The 20,012-nt window shown below is 40.4% G+C and overlaps 1 long non-coding RNA gene across 1 annotated transcript in view; it reads right to left on the reverse strand.

Annotated features, from left to right (window-relative positions):
- Window positions 1–963: 963 nt before the first annotated feature.
- The window catches only part of LOC115278772, a 19,893-nt gene continuing 844 nt past the window's right edge, over window positions 964–20,012 (reverse strand). Inside the window, exons 2-3 of the long non-coding RNA XR_003903096.1 lie at window positions 3,246–3,378; window positions 964–1,081 (exon numbers count right to left, since the gene is read on the reverse strand). This is a non-coding gene — a long non-coding RNA (uncharacterized LOC115278772). The remainder of the gene's footprint in view (window positions 1,082–3,245; window positions 3,379–20,012) is intronic.

Raw genomic sequence — 20,012 nt, forward strand, 5'->3', positions numbered from 1 at the left:
CCAAATGAGTGCCCCCAGACATTCTCAGCCAATGGCATCACTATTGATAGGCTGAGACCAATACATCATCTTCACAGAGTACCAGATCACCAATGATGTTTACCACATGATGTTAGATTAAATCAAACTGAACTGACTGCAAACCAACTGAGAATGTGTAAACCTGAGATTTTCAAGACTTAAGATTCTTATAGCTTCTTTCCCATTTCTTTGGTTCTAGTGTTTGTCTATGTACACCTATGTATATTCTCGAGAGCTTCCCTCTGAGTAAGTTGTCCTTGATGATGGGCCTTCCTTTCCAGTTCTGTTCCTTCATTCAATAAGCTTTGATTCAGTGCTTACTGTGTGCCAGACACTGTGCTAGTGCTACAGGCATAAAAATGGATGAGCCAAAGAACTGACAATATAGCAAAGTTCCTAAGACATGTTCAGAAAAGAAAAAAATCTTGAAACACAGTAGAAAGGGATCATCATGACGTAACAAATACAATGAAGTTCCTTAAGAGGTCAGTGAAGAGAAAAAGCATTCAGAATGAAGCATCAGAGAACGCTCTCCAGAGGAAAGGAGGTTTGAACAAGACCATGGCAGGAAAGTTACAAAAGCATATATACCTTCTCCAGATTCCTTCTCTAAGGGGCACCTGAGTCTGGGTGGCTCAATCAGTTAAGAGTCAGCTGAAGCTGATTTCAGCGCAGGTCATGATCTCATAGCTCATGAGTTCGAGTCCCACGTCAGTTCTGTGCTTACCTCTTCAAGCCTGAAGCCTACTTCAAATTCTGTCTCCCACTTTCTCTGCCCCTCCCATGCTTGCACTCTGTCTCTTTCTCTCTCACTCAAAAGTAAATACACACTAAAAATATTTTAGTATCTTTATAAATAAACAAACAAATAAATAAATCCCCCTTAAAACAAAGATATTTGCCAGCCATTCTTTATAAGTAAAATTGCCCTTATTTCAAGGAGTTTTTCACCACAGTATTGCCGAGGTTTCTTTCCCCATGTCGTCATCATCTATCTTGAAGTCCTAGAAGACATTTTCTGCCAACTTTGACAGATCCATGTAAATAAGCTGTGAGGACTCTGAGAACAAAGAAATGCCATTATTGTGCTGCTATTATTGTTGTTGTTGTGATTAATGATCTTATAATAACACTGTCAGAGAACATAGAATGAACTAAACCTAGAAACAAATGTTTAGGAAAACAAAAAGGGTTTTTTCATCATATTCAAGAAAGGTGGAGAAGCAATGGAGGCTCAAGCCTGCTGAATGGGAAAACAGTGTCATTGGATAGTAAGACACATGAAACTCTGTGGTTATGGTGATGTTTATATCTTCTGTGTTTAAAAGGAAGGGGGGAGATTATTAATAAAGCAAGTTGCTATGCTGAGTGACTCAAGTCTCCATGATCCAAAGAATTTCATGAGGAAACCAAGAGAACCCTTGAGTGAATGCTACTGGGATTTCTGAGAAAACGAGAGTGGAGCCAAATCACCAGAAATTTGGCAAATGTTGTGTTTTTCATAAACTGAGCATCCAAAAGCTTAGCCAAAGCCATGTCCACCAAGCACAATTCAGATCTACTTTAGTGTGTCTAGGAAGATGCACCTATCAGGAAGGTATGTTGAATGAGAGCCTTTCTAGAAAAGAACTCATTGTAAGGGAAGAAGGAGTAGGGCTGACCAGCTTTGCCCTATTAAAATGCTCTAATTACTGGAGGGAATGAGTAAATGTCAGGCGTGAATGTGTCACGTAGACTTGTCAGAAAACTGGCGATCTCATAGATTTGTGGAGTATGAATAGGTACCACTGCCATTTTGCACTCTATACTCCCTTCGGAAGAAGGAGCAGGGTGCAAGGAAAGAGTAGGACTTAAAGACGGCTCTGTGTTTTGTTTTGTTGTTATATATCTCTTTTCTGAGCTTGAACTGCATGCCAGCCCAAAGACAAGGACTAGAACTCTGAACACTGGAGGGAATTAAGAAGGGCTAGTTGTTCTAGCTTCTAAATTTGTAAAGAGTGGCAAAAATAATCCAGTGAAATTAATCTGTTTGTTATAGATGTGTTTATTTTTCATCATTTCTGTTCTGATAGAAGAATGCTGTAACTCTACATTTGTTGTTTCTCTCAGAAGCCCAGTACTGAGCAGAGATCCTACTAATTGTTTTAGCATGCTGTGCGGAAGGGTATGAGCAACTGAGCTGTAGAAGGAATTGTTTTTGCTCCTTTTTGGAAACCAAGACCATTTGGAAGTCTGCTCTCACTCCTTCCCTTGTCCTAGAGAGAACAGAAATTCTGTCATGCTCTAAGTGGCGCTGATGTTTGTCAGATACACTTTAATGTTGTGTCGTGTTTCTTTAAATCCAATACCTTTAAGTGAATACATAGAGAAGGTGCTAGCATTAGAGCTGTGCCTATGGGGTTAGACTTAATGACCTTTGAGAGTCTTTCCAGTTCTGCAGTTGTTTATCTTGAGAGTTGTATAACCTCCAATGAGATGTAGAGTCATCACAGAAGGATTTAAAACCATTTACAAATTTGTGGTGATTATGGTAAACTGAAAAACGTAGACCTTATCAGCACGTAATGTGAAGCAAATGATTGAACTTTTTTTGAGGTTTTTTTAGAATAAATGAAAAGTCTTTAAATTATGCCTACCCTTTGACATAGGAACACCACTTCAAGGAATATATTCTATGGAAATATTTAAGAATGGTGGAATGTTTTCCAACACCATGAAGCAATTCTCTAATTTGCAGCAAATATTAATCAGGTAACCTACAAACTGAATTTCGACACTATCTACCTGGAGTTAGCATCAGACTTCACAGGTTAAAGGGCGTAGTCCCACAAGACTGTTACCACCTGTACTTCAGATGACAATCAAGAGTCCAGGTTTTTACCTCTGTTTCTGACTAATTGGCTATAAATCAGAGATCCCCACAATGCACTCTTCTGATCCAATTAATTTGCCAAAGCAGCTCACACAACTCAGGAAAAACAATTTATTTATATTACCAGTTTGTTATAAAATATATTATAAAGGATACAGATGAGAGCCAAATGAAAAGGTACATAGGGGCGAGGTCCCAAAGGGTCTGGAGTATAGGTCTCTTTTCCTATGGAACTAGGGTGTTCTACCCCATGGCACACAGATCCACTCACTAACCCAAATGCTCATCAAATACGATTCTTCTAGAGTTTTATAGAGTTTCATCTGTAGCCCCACCCCCATCCCCACCTTACCCTTTCCAGGGATTAACGGACAGGACTGAAAATTCCAATCTTCTGATCACTCTGTCTTCCACGTGACCAGCTCCATCACGAAGCTATGAAGGATCCCCAGCCTAGCATACGCTCAGGTGTGCCCAAAGGACTCCTATGAATGATGAAGGATACTCCAGTCACTCAGAAAACTGCCAGGTTTTTAAGAGTCCTACACCAGGAACCAGGGACAAAGACCAAATATATTCCTTATTATACCACAAATATATTCAAAGAATGTAGCAGTAAAATGTTTATATGCTGTTTTTTAAAATAAATTTTAAAAGCAAAAAATATTTAAATGCCTAACAGTGGGGGATGGTTCCAGTAAATCATGGCACATGTGTGCACTAGAATACCACAGCCACCAAAAACAAAGCACTATAGTATATTTATCAAAGTGAAAGAGCAGATTATAAAAACAGTATGACAGTATGCTATGTTTGCAAAAGACCACATACATATGGAAAAAAATTTTTTTTAATTTTTTAATATTTATTATTTTTGAGAGGGGGGCAAACAGAGGAGGGGCAGAGAGAGAGGGAGACACAGAATTGGAAGCAGGCTCCAGGCTCTGAGTTGTCAGCACAGAGCCCAACTCAGGACTTGAACCCACAGACTGTGAGATCATGACCTGAACTGAAGTTGGCCACCCAACCAACTGAGCCACCCAGGCGCCCCTGAAAAAATGTTTGAGGGAACTATACCAAAAAATAAATAGTTGTACACTATTATCTCTGATAATGGAGTAAAATATGACTTCTGTTTTCATCTTTTTGTATTCCTTTGCTGAATTTCTACAGCAAGAAAAAATTTGTATTGAAAAGAAAAGTTTAAAGGACCTAAGTATGTATTAATACATGTATTAATTTTTGTGTTCAGTATTATTTATCAGATGCCCCTTATTCACCAAGTCTTATTGATACCTACATTCCTAAAACTCTTCATTGATTATTTTCTTAGTAATATATAAGCAAAAGGAGCCTAGTACAGCAATTTAAAATCAACAAAAAGTTTTGAAAACTTATTTAAAGTCACATAGTGAATTCAAAACAGCCAGCCAGGACTTGTAACCTCAGATTCTTAAAGCTGAACTCAAAAAAATCGATGCTGTTTTTTAGTCCTGATTTCTGCTCATTGTTAATTGGGGGCTGAAAGTTACCTTGGCGTAGTAGTTTAACGAAAACAGTGGCCACAATGCTCTGTAGCTGCTCCCATCAAGGATAATAGTCTATATCCCCACTCTCCAGTCTGGACTGGTGTGTCTCCATAATGCCAGTTCTGTCCCTAGGCCTCCAAAGACCTTGCAATTTCCACTCTTTTAGAACCTTTGACCACCGCATGAGTCAGCCCGGGCTAGCCTGCTGGAGAATGTGTGAGCCTGTGAAGAAAGGCTCCAGTCATCCCATCGTCCAGGCGTGGCCATCATAAAACAGTCGGCCCCAGCTGCCCTACCAGCTGACCAGACACATGAGCAAGCCCAGCTCAGGTCAGCAAAGCCCAGTCCCAACCATCAAAACCACCCAAAGGAGTTCAGTCCCAAATGCCAACCCACCAAACTGTGAGTTAAATAAATGTTTGTTGTTTTAAGCCACAAAGCTTTGGGGTGGTTTGTCATGCAGCAAAAGCTAACTGATACATCTTGGCTCATTTACTCCTCATTTTTCAAATGAGGAAACCAAGGAGATGAACAAAGTACCCCTCTTAGAATCACACGGTAAATCACAAACAGGGAGAAGCACCCCATTCTCTTGGCTAGCATGCCTGTGTCCAAGCCACTGAGTGCTTCAGAGAGGAAAGGGTTAACAGAGTTCACATACACGACATAATTAAAATCTTGGCAAAACAAGTACAGTGAATGGGCTTCAGGTCACCATGTGCTCCATGTCTTGCTGCCAGCTCAATAGTTTGGCTGCAGAAAAAAGGCAAAATTACCATGTTGAGCTCTACCCTGGTCTCATCTCAGTCAATTCCAAACACTCATAGACCACCTGGGAACTACGCCCTCAGAGACCTCAGAAGTGTCCATTCTCTCCCTTCCCTTCCCTTCCCTTCCCTTCCCTTCCCTTCCCTTCCCTTCTCTTCCCTTCTCTTCTCTCCCTACCTCCCTCCTCCTGTTCCTTCCCTTTTTCTCCTTCAATCTCTCTCTCTCAGAGAGCTAAACAAGCATGTCTCTCCGATGCAACCCCACGTCTTCCCCTGACCTCATCCACCTCCTACATGCCCAGAAGAGAGTCACAATGACAGAAAAACTCATCAAAATCACAGCCTAAACCAAGCTTTAGCATTGCCCCACAACTAATCATAAGAGGCTCCACTTCAAAGGGTTTGGCCCCAGGCGTTAGCCAAATCATCCATGCAGGCACCTCGTATGTGAATTAGGTCTCGTTATTCACCAGTCACAGACCAGGAAAACAAAACCAGAGTAAGTGGTGGCTATACCCAAGGCCTCGGAGGCTGGAGGAGAAGCCTGGCGCTCCTGGCCCTGTGGCGGAGGCCGGGCACAAACCACTAACCCACAGCTCTCCCCCTGGTGTGGGCCCAGAGGCTGGTGCCAAGGGGCGGCTCAAACTTTTCCTTTTCCATTAGCCACAGGTGTGTTTTACCACAACTTAACTAGCAGCTACTATTTATTCTCTGGGATTTTCTAAAAATGTGCTTTTGCAGACCTTCAAGCCAAAGCCATTCCCAGCATCCCTCTTTATTAAATTGAGCCACAGAAAGGTATTGAAATCATGAGCATTTTGAAACATACTGAGTCCTTTATGGCTGAAATAATCTAATAGACAAGCTGTTGTTAATTTACAACCTTAATTTTCAGACACACTTCTTGAGTCAAAAGTACTTCCTGCCCTGTAATTCCTGTAGGGATACAGGTGGCCTAGCACTAAGTACACATCTACTGTACATTAAAATGTATTTCTTACTTAACTTAAACATTTCTGAAATCTCAAGTTTATGTCTAGACTATTTTAATCAGCTAAATGTCATAATAAGCCATATGTTGGTCTTGATCGGTTACATATACCAGCCCTACTCATAAAGTATCAAAAGGTGTTTTTAAAGAGAAGTCTGTGTTTGTTTTACCAAGAAAATGGTGCTTTCAGTCTATCATATCAGGCATGTTGGCAGTCAGAAAAGGACCTTACGTAACTGGTAGAAAAAAAGGGAGTTTTCTCCCACTTCCCGCCCCCCCCCCCATGTACTGTTCCATCAATAGCACTTTTAAGCTTCAGAGTTTTGAAGTAATAAGCTTGTATTAGTCTAAAATGTCACTTGACCACTATCCACAAAATGTCAACACTTAGAGAAAGCAGGTTGGTGTTGAGCAGGTACTTTTGTTGCTGCTGTTCTCATTTTTACAGGGGTTCTCCACTGTCAGTTCATTCCCATCTGAATTGGCCAGCACTTCTCCACCCTAAAACATCCATCAAGCCACTCAAATATAAGGATGGGGGAAAGTAATAGCATTGCTGACTAAATAGATATCCAAATAGTTGTTGAGCACCTGTCATGGCTCAGGTGTTGTGTTAGAACTTACAGCCACAGTAACGAACATGAGAATCCTGATGCCTACTTTCATGGAGCCTGCAGTTTTATTGGGGGAAAGATATTAAACAGATAACTCCACAAATAATCAAATATTTTCATAAGCACTCTGAAGAAGAAGTACTTGATACTACAGAAGTTCATTCCAAGGACAAAACTGGCATTCAAGGACAAGGAAAGTTCATCCAAGGAATAATGTTAGGCATTGACCTTAAGGATGGGTAGGAGTTGATCAGATAGAAGGTAGTTGTGGAGCTGGTAAAATGACAATTATATAGGAAGGGAGGGAGAGAGAAAGAGAAGGCAAGAAAGGGGAGGTAAGAGGAGGCAAAGAGATGAGGGAAGAAAGGATAGGGAGGAGAAGAGAAAGGAAAGGAAACAAAAGGGAAATAATTTGAAAACTATTACCTTCATGCTTTTATCACAAGTGAGGAAGCATCAGAAAGTCTCTAAAGTAACTTTGTTTTCAATTTCAAAGAAAAAGCACTCATTAATCAAATTGGAAAATAAAAGCTTTCTTATCAGTCTAAAGAGGATTCTTAACTCAACATTGGAGAGAGTTAAAGAAAAAAACACACAAAATGATACTTAAAGGAAAACAAGTAAATTAGGTTTTAATGTTGGCACTTGATAAAATTTTATGAACTGTGGATTATGAATAAGAGTTCTTGCATGTAGACTATTCTGGAGATGAAAATGGCCATAAAGCTTGTTCTTACCAAGCCTGGACAGAGTTTGTCTCCCATGATACCACATAACCACATAATTGCTCTTGGTTCACGTAATCAGATGAGTAGGAAATACTTTTTTTATGATAATACTTAAAAATGATGATGTTTTCTCTGGGCATTTTAGTGTATTTTCTGGAATTAGCAACAGGAATGAGCAACTGTTGAGGGAGAGAGAATGTGGAAGTTCCATTTGTGTCTCTACCTTGAGTTCAGAAACTGCATTATGTTCCATGTGTCTCTTCCCAGTAGTGAATCAGGATCTACACCCTGCTTGAGCCTCTCCAGGCTCTGGATTTGTCTGGGTGCTGTTCGCTCACTATCCCTGGTTCTTCTTCCAGAAAGATGGTATGACTACACTTTTCCTCCTTGAAATGAGGCTTGGCCATATATGTGACTTACTTTATCCAATGAAATACTAATAGAACTGATGTGAGTCACTTTCAGGTGGACACTCTTCACCCTTTTGGTTTCACCTACTACAGCAATCTTGTAAGTACTTATCAAGAAGGAGCTCTGTCATTCTGAAGTCCCTGCTAAATGATTATCGAGCATCCTGCTAGATACATGCAGCATGAAAAACAGAACATAATCCACTGAGCTACTGAGATTGAGGGGTGGTTTGTGGCTTACTATACCCTCACCCACCTCGGTCCACAAGGATTGATGTTAGGATCCCCTTCTTCATGTTTGCCTTGCTACCCTCCCTTGTGCTGCTCTCAATCAAAATTATCAGTCTACTTCCTATATGAATACATTTGGAAATCAAGGAAGTAGCAAATGTATGTTCATTGCAACTCAAAAACTGGGGCTTCCAAACTAGCTTCTCCTAGAAAATAGTCAACCTATGGCATATCGTCTGCTTTGGACCTTTGCCAGAGGGAAGAGTACAGACTGTGTTCCCTCCAGCGGAAGCTGTAGACAAAAGTTATTAAAATTAAACATTCTAAAAACAGTCTGTGTGGGCTCAATTTCTGGTTCTTCCGTTTATCTTCTTTAACCTTGGGTACATCATTTATCCTCTCTCTGCCTCAACTTCCTTCTTTGTAAAATGAGAGTCCTTCATAGTGCTTATGTCTTCCTTAACTTTATGGAAGAAATCTAAGGAGATGGTGCAGATAAACCAGGAACAATAACTAGTAAGTGCTGGATAGCTTTGGGTATTTTCACAGTCAGAGGTAGGGCAGGGCTCTGAACCCACACCTTACCACCATTTCATGCCATCCATTTTACACTCAACCATTACATACCTCTTAACTGATAAAAAGCAAGACTACATAGAACAATTGGACAATTTTAAACAAGTTTTTTCAATGCCAGGCAGTATTAAAAACTATATCTTAAAAAGGAAAGTAATAATAATAGTAATAATTTCACCGCTGTCATAACAAAATGATTCTCTTGTCCTTTCTCCCCTTTGCCACCACAGCATATCACACAGACCATTATGTGGCTACATATCGTTTTCCAAAGCCACAGTAAGGTGCTCATGCATTCTTGAACTAATTAGAGTACCCAAAATCCAGATTGCTTCCCCAATTTTTCCCAACTGCTTTCACCAGAATTTCTAGAATAATCTCACTCTGCTACAACTATGACTACATCCTCCATCTCTAACACACTCCTGCCTTCTAAGTAAGATGTTGGGTTTATACATAAGGCCAGCGGTACTGGGTGCCACCTGAAGACAGACTGCACTGGGAGAAGGGAAGGAAGCAGAACCAGAAGCTAAGTGTAAGCATGTAGCCAGGAAGTTAAGAAAGGCAGCCTCTGTCTGATCAGCAGAACTCTGAAAGAACTACGTGGGTGAGGAGAATGCACTGTGATCCCCTTTCCGATTATTTGAGACTGAAATTAAGATTTTTATTGTTTGTCAGCATTAGATATCAAATGTGTTGTCATCTCTGGATGCAACACCATGCTTAGACTGCTCACACAGAGAACACCTACTTTAGAGGAACTAGGCATTCTGTGAGGTTTCTGCAAATCTCTCTCTGTGTAGGTGCCCCATTGGTGTTTTCCTTTCATCCTGCCACTCCATAAATTTTTAAAGGACCTCTCCTTTCTAATATACCTTTGTACCTTAGTCTACTCAGGCTGCTATAACAAAGTACCATAGAGTGGGGAGGGGCTTAAACAACATTCATTTTCTCAGTTCTGGAGCCTAGAAATCGAAGATTAACGTGCCCACTAATTGGTTCCTAGTCAGAGATTTCTTCCTGGTTTGCAGACAGGCACCTTCTCACTGACAGTGTCCTCACATGGCAATGAAAGAGGTATCTCTTTCTCCTCTGTCCGCCTCTTATAAGGCCACTAATCCCACCATGAGGATAGTCCTACCCTCATACTCTCATCTAACCCTAATTATTTCTCAAAGGCCCCATCTCCAAATGCCATCATATTTGGGGTTAGAGCTTCAACATTTGATACAAAAATTGTCTATAACATTCTGTGAGGACAGATAGCCTAAATTGTGTGCTAACTCTAACTTTCAAGATCTGGGAAGTCCATTTTGTTCTACTCTATGTATTTTCATTTTACTTCTCCAGGAAGTACTTACTAATTATGCAAAAGATGCCATCTCCCCCCTATAATGATCTTGAGAAAGTTAAATAACCATTCAAGACTTGTTCTTCTATCTGTAAAATGGGGCTATTAACATTACTTACCTCATAGGTTTGTTATGGTAATGCCTGTAAAATTCTTAGCCCAGTAACTGGCCTGGAGTAATCACTCAACAACCATTGATTTAAAAAGAAATGTGGGTGGAAGAATCATTTCCACGTGGGACTTAGAGAGAGAGAATAATTCCCAGAGGATGGTAGGATTTTATCCAAATATGAAATCCTGGGAATGGGGGGAGGAATTAAGGAGGTTGTGAGAGGCAGAGGTAAGAGGCTGGGAAGCACATGAGTTTGGGGAAATGTAAGTAGATGTGCTTGGGTGGAACACAGGTATGGTTAGGGAGACATGGAAAAATATACTAGAAAAGTGGGTTGAGCTTGGACACTGGGTGTCATTAAAAGTCAGACCGAGAAGTTTGGGTTTTGTCCCACATTCTACCTTATTCAGTAAAATGGGGCACCTTGTCTTCAGTTCCTATGAAAAATGTTTTAAGTCAAAGTACATTTTCCTAATAAACCCAGATACAATCATGAAAAAAACATCTGTTTTTCCCTTCAGAGTGTTCAAGAGCAAATTCCAGTTTGATTTTATATTCAGAAGCTTGTTCAGCCCTAATGTAAAAAATACATAATGGGACTCAAGTGATACATAAAACTATTTCAAAGAAATTTTAATTAAAAACAATGTGCAATGAAGCCCCTTCTTAACCCTAAAGAGACCAAAGGTAAGTGCATTCTTAGGCTTTTTTCTACTTCCTTTTTCTAAGATAAAGGCTTTTCTAAGAGAGTAAATATAAATATCACACTAATTTATTCTAATTGGTAAGGTCGTTCAGAGTTAGTGAAACTTCTGAATTATTCAATATGCTTAAGGTTATCTTAATCCTTTCTAGAACAATACAAATCATAGGTTAACAAGGTGTTTGCCAGGTAGACATCTTAATGAACAGATAATCATGGGTAATTTTGCCTTAATGAGTTCTACATAAATGTATTCTGTTAAAATGGGAATGAATGGGAAAACGTCTTCCTTTTAAATACAATCATGCAACCAGTTAGTCAGTATGAGGCACAAAAATGAAAGAGAGAGACTCCCTGCCTTCTGGTAGCTCTCTGTCAAATGTAGACAAATGATGACAATAAGCTTCCGGATGCTTCAACAGAAGTAAAATCAGAGTTCTGTCAGAGCACCGAATGGATAGTTCCCTTGATTCTTCGTATTATGCTTTTTAAAAATATACCCATTTTTAAGAATGGCAGAATGAATATTGCCATTCTGTCTCACAAAGATTTAATTCCACTCTCCTCAACTCCAGATTAGTGGATTCCAAACACCTTACTCTCCAAACATATCAAACTCATCTCCTCAGATTTTATCAGCAGACACACTGTATTTACTCCCAACTTATTTCTTTGCCCTTTTCTTACTTGAAACCTCAACTTTGAAACTTTTGCAGGAAACTGAGTGTCTGTTTACATGTCAGGAGACTGATAGCTTGTTGATGATGAGGTTTGCAGCTTGAATCTTTAATTCTCTAGATCCTAGACAAGTTAATAGAAAGTGAGAAAGAAAGGAAATGAGTGAGTGAGTGATTGAGTTAGTACATTAGTGAATGAATGAACAAGTGAATAAGTAAACGAGTGTTTGAGTAAGTGAATGCTTTAGGGAAAAAGGGCTTTGTCCAGAGGACATTTAGTTGAGGAAATTTCATACATCAGAACAATCATAACCATAATAGATAACAATCATCAAGTGCTCACCGTGTGTTATGTTTTATTCTGAGCACTTTGTGTCTGCTCACTTAATCTTCATTATACAAAGGATGGTCTTTATTTTACAAATAAGAAAAATGAGCACAGAGAGGTTACATAACATCAGGAATTGGACCATATGTGAGAGTTCTTCACTTGGGTACATGGCCCGATAGGGATTTTAGGGTAACTGTACCTAATTTGTATGGTAATTTTTATATATTTTCCTGAGAGTGATCATACTTTATTTTGTGTATTTTTCTGAAGAGAAGAGTAATATTTCATTTATGTATTTTTTCAGGGGAGAAGGCTCATACTGTGATATTCCCTCTCCCAAAATGTTATGATACTTTACACATTTCAGTCTCAACTTAGATATTAATGTTTGAAGAATGAAGTAGTCACTACACTAAATTAACTATAAGCCTAGCAATAATATTTTGTTTTAGTATTTATTTACTTATTTTAGCAATAACATTTTAAAATAAGGATTTTAAACTCCAACTCAGTTTCCTCCAGGTTTTCTCTTAAAAACAAATGAACAAGCAAAAAGACCCTTAAAGAAATAAATTCCACCAACCTTCCCCAAATGACCCATCTGACATTTCCACAAGAGAGAAGAACCAATAACGAAGTCAGGAAAGCTCGATCGCGGCCATCTGTTGGCCATCCCCGCAGCATTTTCTCAGGTGTCCTTCATGTCTCGGACACCCGTGTGCCTGGGAACAGTCTCCCTCCTCGCTGCCTCGCTCCACTTCTGTTCTGATTGTTCCTCTCTCCTTTGCTGGCTTCCTTTTGAATGGCGGGAGCACCCACATTGCACCCTCTCACCCTCTGCCGGCTCTTTTCTCATATTCTCCCAGAGCTCTCGTCCAGGCTCAGCACTTCAACACGAGCCTCTAACTAAGAAGTTCCCCAGTCTTTGAAGGTCACTCGCAACCTTTAACTAAAAGTTGGTTGCACACGTTCAACTGCACCCCGGACATTTCCAGTGGATGTCTTAGCCCCACCTCAAACTTAACATATCTGAAACTGAACTCAGCATTTCCCCCATTAGACAAACTCTCTTTATTGGCTTCTGGTGTCCTCAATATTACCACTGTCATTGAAATCATTTGTGTTTAAAATCAAGAAGCTACTTGGTGGTTTTTCTCTCAGTTCCCTCTATCCAAGGTCTATTTTTTACATTTGCCTCATCTGCCCCTTCTTTTCAGTTCCTCCCCCATCCATCCCAGCCCAGAACCTCCTCATTGCTTCTTCTTCCCAAACACCTCTAGTCCCTTGGATTTGTAGGTTGGTTTTTCCGTGCTAGTATGCTATGCATCCTTTGGGACTCAAGTTCCATCTCTTCTATAAAGCTTTCTCTAAGAACTCTGCAATGCCACTTTCCTCCACCAAATGAACAAATTACTTCTTTGTCATTCATTCTAAAAACTCAACAGAGTTTAGAAAATAATGGGATAACCTCACATGACCCCTTATTTCACAGATGGGGAAACTGAACTCAAAAAAAGGTTCAGTGACTTGCCCAAGGTCCTACCACTGACCTACGACAGAGAAGTTCAGGAACCACGTATTCTACTCCCAGTCCCCCAAACCAGGCTCTCAGCTACTTGAAGAGTGAAGCATGCCTTTTTACTTTTTTGTAGCCTCTTAAATGTCCAGCACAGTATTCTATGAATAGTAAATGCTCAATTAATGAAAATAATATGGAAGGGGAGAGAGAGAGAAATTAAAAATAGGAGAGAGGATGAGAGAGAACAAAGGATGTCCGGCTAACCTGCAAGCTAAGAAATCCATGCAGATCCCCAGCTGCCTGAGCAGCCAGGACCCACTTCCCACAGCAGCGCTATCCTAGGAAAAGGAAAGCCAGCATCTGGATCACACCTGGAGACCACAGGAACACCATGTTCCAGCCTCTAAGTTGCTGCCTGCCTTGACCCAGCACTGAGAGACTTTCCCAAACCTCTAGCTTGCTATGTGGTTGGTGACTCAAAACTGTTCCTGTTGTCCGATGTATCATTTGTAAAGTGCTTTCTTGGAAGGGAAAATGTTTGGGACAGCTGGAAGGGGAGCTCCTTGTGCTAGAGCCACAAGGAGCCTTGTTGTGTGCCGTGTGAGAACACTGGCGTCTTATTCTCCTCCCTCTTCTCCTGAGCTGTGTTTATTTAAAGCTCCCACCACCACCATGGGGGTGCATGCCCAGGGCTTCAGGCAAGGCCCTCGGAACCACCAGGGAGCAGGCCCAGCACTTAGCTATAGGGACCGCAGTAGTCATGAGCCCGGGCCTCAGGGCCCAGGAATCAGTGAGTCTGGCCAGCACAGGGGGAGGCATTGGGAAAGAGTTGTTACTGTGTCCTTGGCAATCCTATAATTATTGTTTGCTGTTATGATTTCTGTCTCTCTTGCCATTTCTCTTGGTAAATCTGTTCCCTAGTGTCTTCTACCCAGAGACCTTTAGAAAAAAATAGATTAGATAGCCAGGCTGCTGGGTTGACTCCTCAAAGAACCTTAGGAGATTTGAGGGGTTTGTTTTCCAGCAGTAGCTGTGGAGAGAGCTGAAGAGAAGACAGATGCCTCTAGGGAAGGCTTGTGTTCATCAACAAGGCAAAGACAACAGGTGGACTGTCTCATCCTACCTTCTGCCTCTTTCTGCTCAACTAGTAGCACCCTTGGATTTACTATCAGACATCCTACAGACAAAGAGGTATCCAAACCCATCTAAATCCTCCCCCACTACCTTCTACACACTAATTTCTGCTCAAAAAATGAGGAGGAGGACAGAATGAGGCCCAGAGTTTTATTCCTCCCAGCAAAAGGGCCCAAGCATTCTACCTCAAACATCCTAGCACAAAGGGTAAACCAACAAAGATGTCCGTGACTTGCAAGAGGAAGCCAGACTCTTCTTTCCCTGGCAGAGTTCTATGCACGTACACAAATCACAGCAGAAATTTATCAAATCCTCACCTGGTTACCGTCTTGGGGCACCTTTGTTTGTCAGAGGCAAACATTAGTGTGGCCGTGTTTTACTTTAATCTTTCCTTTTTTTGTTCCCCCAGAGAATCTCCAAAGGCAAACAGGATTAAAGCTTTTTAAGAATTAGGAAAATTGCTTTAATAATGACCATAGTGTGCTTCAAGACTAAGAAGAGAGAAAGAAACATGGGTAGACCTACAAAGACAATATGATTCCACAGAAGTGAGCAGATACTCAATTACCTCCATGCTCTGTCTCAGCTCCTCCTCGCCAATTTAAAGCAAAATTCTATTTTTCAGTTCTTACCCTACCAGTGGCTAGTGAGACATTGGGTATTTATAAAAAGAGGAGGACTCTCATTAAAGATAATTACTAGGTATTTGCAAACTTAACACCATTTTTTTTCCTATTGAGACTAATAATATAATGAATATATCCTTTAAATAGTTTTTTTTTAAAGCTGAATTCTTTCTTTGACATAAAGTCCTAGGGTCAGTGAAAATTTCTGGGTCAAGGAATACAAATGCTTTTATGGTTCCTAATACATATATGTAGAGAGAGATCTTTTTACACTGCTTTCTGAAAGAGATGTACCAAAAACAGTACCACCAACACCATCTGAGCTTCTTCATTTTTCTAGTAGGTCACCAGCACTGGCCATTACCAGGAGGTGTTAAATGGTATCTTAGTTGCAAGGTATTATTTTATAGCCTTGTCTACTATCTAGTGGAAACAGATTCCCCACCCTACCTGCTGTCCTTGCTCAAAGCTGTCTCTGGTTGTTTGTACCATTATTTTTCCAAATTAGTTTTTGGGAAATGTTTGGTAAATTCCAGGGCAAGAATCCTAGAATTATTTTGTATTGGATTTGTGTATCTATACATTAAAATTAAGGTCCATGGACTAACTTTAAAAATAGACATATAGAAACATTTTGTGTTTCCATTCAAAAACAACATCCGTTTATTCTGCCGATTTTTCCCCTCCCCCCCTTATCACGTTGACATGATAAGCCACGTTGACAGTTATAAGGCTGTGACAGAGAAATTCAGTGCTCGCCAATACATGTGCTTCTCCCCTCCTTTCTGGACTCTTCCAGAAAGACTACACACCCAGTGTCCTTGCAACCACGAGCAGTGGAATATGGGAGAAAGTGTGCCTCCCAGGCTGACCTCTAGCCCACTTACTTCCTGCTCTTCCAGCCAGAGGACTGGGGGTGGACATCAGAAACCCTGGAAGTTGGCAGAACCACTCACTAGAAGCCCAGTTCCCTAATGACCGTGGGAAAGTCCAGCCTGCCAACATTCTGTTGGATCAAGATATGCAGGAAATAAAATTTTTATTGTGTCAACCCATTGAGATTTGGAGATTGTTTGGTACAGCAAGTAACTTACCTTGAGACAACTGAGAGACTTCCTACCTTCCAAGCTGAAGACTCAAGTTTAATTAGACTATTAGCCAGGGTTCTCCTGAGAAACAAAACCAATAGAACATATATAGAGAGAATGATATTTAAGGAATTGGCTCACACAGTTGTGGGGCCGACAAGTCCAAAATCTATAGGGCAGATCAGCAAGCTGGAAATTCAGGTGAAAGCTGACACTGCAGTCTTGAGACAGAACTTGCTCTTCTCAGCCTTTGCTCAAAGGCTTTCAGCTGATTAAATGATGCCCATCCAGTTAGAGGGTAATCTTTGTTTTACTCAAAGTCTATTGATTATAAATGTTAATCATATCTAAAAAGCACTTGCACAGCAATTTCTAGACTGGCTAAAGAACCAAGCAAATAACTTCTTGTTTGACTAAATAAGTAGATGTTATAGCCAAGCCAAGTTGGCCTATGAAATTAGCCATCATAGGAACCAAAGCAGTAATATTTCAAAAAGAAAAGAAAAGAAAAGAAAGAAGGAAGGAAGGAAGGAAGGAAGGGAGGGAGGGAGGGAGGGAGGGAGAAATTAGAGGCATCATGGTTTAATAAAAACAATGTGGAGTTGCACACAGGCAGACCTATTTGAGTCACAAGTTCTTATAACTGGCATGTCCTCCATGTTCTTATCTGTAAAATAGGGATAATATAATACATGGCAAGTTTGTGGGGAAAATGAAAGGACACCAGGTATGCAAAGCTCACAGCGCAATGTTGGTCATGTGAGAGCAATGGTTTTCTTCCCCTCCATTCAAAGAGGGGCACCCTGTCTTTCAGCAGCCACCTCAGAAGGACAGCTGTGTTCCTTAGTCCTCCATGGCCCATTCTTCAGAGGTGATTCACTGGAATTTCCAACCACTTAGTACACTCAGTCCATTTTGGCTACAAAAGCTACTTCATTATAACATGGAGAATCACAACAATTCGAGAGCAGGAAATCTATTTCCAGGTACACAAATTACCAGGGACAGTAAAATTAATGAGATCTTTAACTTGACCAGCTTACCAAAAATGTATATAATTCATTTCAAAACTCCACCCTGTTTTACCCACTTGCCACCTGAATTAGATTCCTAGGACTGCCATAAGAAAGAACCACAGACTGACTGGCTTAAATGACAGAAATTTATTTCTCACAATTCTGGAAGCTAGAAGTCTGAGTCAAGGTAGTTTCTTCTGAGGTCCCCAGTTTGTGGATGGTCGTCTCTCCCTGTGTCTTCACATAGCCCCTCTGTGTGTGTGGCTGTCCTCTGATCTCTTCTTATGAGAAAACCAATTGTGGTCTCCTCATTTTAATTTAATGACCATTTTTAAAGACCCTCTCTCAAAATATAGTCACATTCTGCATATCTAGGGGCTAAGATGTCAACATATGAATTTGGGGGTACATAATTCAGCCCATAAGGCCACCTAATTTACCCACTACCTCCCCCCTCCCAACCACCCTCAGTGATACATGTAAACTACTCAGACTGTTCTTACCCCCTCCACCCCACTCCCACATACACATACACTTTGTGACCAAGGTTCCACATCACAAAATCAGAGCACAGACTTTGGCCTTGGAACTGAGCCATCTAAGAATTGAATTAGTGTCCTTGTTAGCAGGATTTCCTAACTACCCACAAATGGAAAGGTACCATATTGCAAAATAATCACAGTGGGTCAGGGTATTTCTCCTAGCCCACTTATCTAGGGATGCCAACCATATTGCATTTTACTAGAAATAACCAATACCTAAATTAAATGGTTCAGAGTGCATGAACTATATCAATAATGAACATGCCTTTTAGATGAAAGAATCATAAGCATTTAATCATCCCAAAAAGAAAAGAAAAAACATCCCAAGACTCTGTGAACAAAGAGGCAGACACCACTCTGCATTTTGAACAGGTTTCTAAATCAAAAAGGGCAGTAAATCATGTAACTTATCATTTAAAAATAACTAGGTTTTAAGAAATGAAATTAGACAAGTGATTAATGCGTCAACTTCAGCCAGAGTTCCTTTGATAGTTGGAAGAAAATAAAAGCCAGCCAAGAAATAAACATTTCAAATTCAGGTGCTTTGCAATCTGTGCTCCAAATGTTTCCCCTAGGCTTGTGAAGAGGTGGCTTGCTCTGCATACACAGCAGCCAGATTGCTGGCTCAAGTCAGTTATCTTCAAAATAAGAGCATTGGCACAAAAAAGAAGCGATCGTTGTAATGGTCACAAGTCCACTTGGGAGACATGGTCTTGATAGGCAAAGGGCAGGGGTGGAGGCAAAGCCACTGGCTACAGGAGAGGGGGTTGTCAAGGTGCTCTTGAGAGATATTTGGGTTTCTTACCTATGAAGTCCCATTTGTACTGGGAATCTAAAGATGGGTAGAGTCTTCCATATTGAAATTGAAAAATGCCCATGATAGAGTTTAAAAAAATGTAAGTGACAGGATATTGTGCTCCAGGGGAGAAAAGAGTTCATTGCAGGTTAGAGCACACACTTAGGAACCCCACTATTAAGTTCAAATCCCAGCTCTGCCCCTCACTAGCCATGTGACCTTGGGTGCTTTCACTCTGTAGGCCTCAGTTTGTCCATCTACAAAGTGGAAATAATATAAACAGTACCTACCTCATTGGGCTGTTACAAGAAGTGAGTTAACAGGTAGAGTACAAATAATAGTGATTCTATAGAATTATATATAAGTGCTATAGAAGTATAAACTCTTATTATAGTATGATTTTTTTAATGTTGTAAAATAAGCTGAAAATAAAACATCTTTTTCATAGTAATGTATGTATTCCCAGGCCAGGGTGAGAGTGAGACAATGACATAGAACAGACATCTCAGGAACAAAATTTAAGGGGCACCAAAAAATTCAGTAACTAACATAGATAATATTTCAATGTAATGTTTGAAAAATCAAAGTAATGCAAAAAAACTCATGGTGAACAAAACACCAAAATTTTCAATAAAGAAAAAGCAATGTTGTTATGTGCTTGGGGGTTTTGTTTTGTTTTGGTTTTGGTTTTTGCCTCAGACTTTGGTATAGCTAGGCACGAGGTACATTCATTTATATTATGATCAAGCATTTGAAAGGTTATACCCCAAACTTTGATTTCTGGAGTAAGAAATTATTGGAATTTCATTTTTTGTTTTATGTTTCTGTATATTTTTCTTTTTTTAATTTTTAATTTTATTTTAGAGAAAAGGTGAGCACATGTGAATGGGGGTGGGGGGCAGAGAAAGGTAGGGAGAGGGAAAAAGAGACAGACAGATATAGAGAGAGAATCTTTTTTTTTTTCAATATTTTATTGTCAAGTTGTTTTCCATACAACACCCAGTGCTCTTCCCCTTAAGTGCCCTCCTCCATCACCACCACCTCTTTTCCCCCCTCCCCCTTCCCCTTCAACTCTCAGTTCATTTTCAGCATTCAATAGTCTCTCAAGTTTCGTATCCCTCTCTCTCCCCAACTCTCTGTCCCTCCTCCGCTCCCCCTGGTTCTCCATTAGATCTCTCCTGTTTTCCTGCTAGACCTATGAGTGCAAACATATGGTTTCTGTCTTTCTCTGCCTGGCTTACTTCGCTCAGCATGACACCCTCAAGGTCCATCCACTTTCCTACAAATGGCCATATGTCATTCCCTCTCATTGCCATGTAGTACTCCATCGTGAATATATACCACATCTTCCTGATCCACTCATCAGGTGATGGACATT

The sequence above is a fragment of the Suricata suricatta genome, chromosome 15 (genome assembly GCF_006229205.1).
Source record: "Suricata suricatta isolate VVHF042 chromosome 15, meerkat_22Aug2017_6uvM2_HiC, whole genome shotgun sequence".
NCBI classification, from domain to species: Eukaryota; Metazoa; Chordata; class Mammalia; order Carnivora; family Herpestidae; genus Suricata; species Suricata suricatta.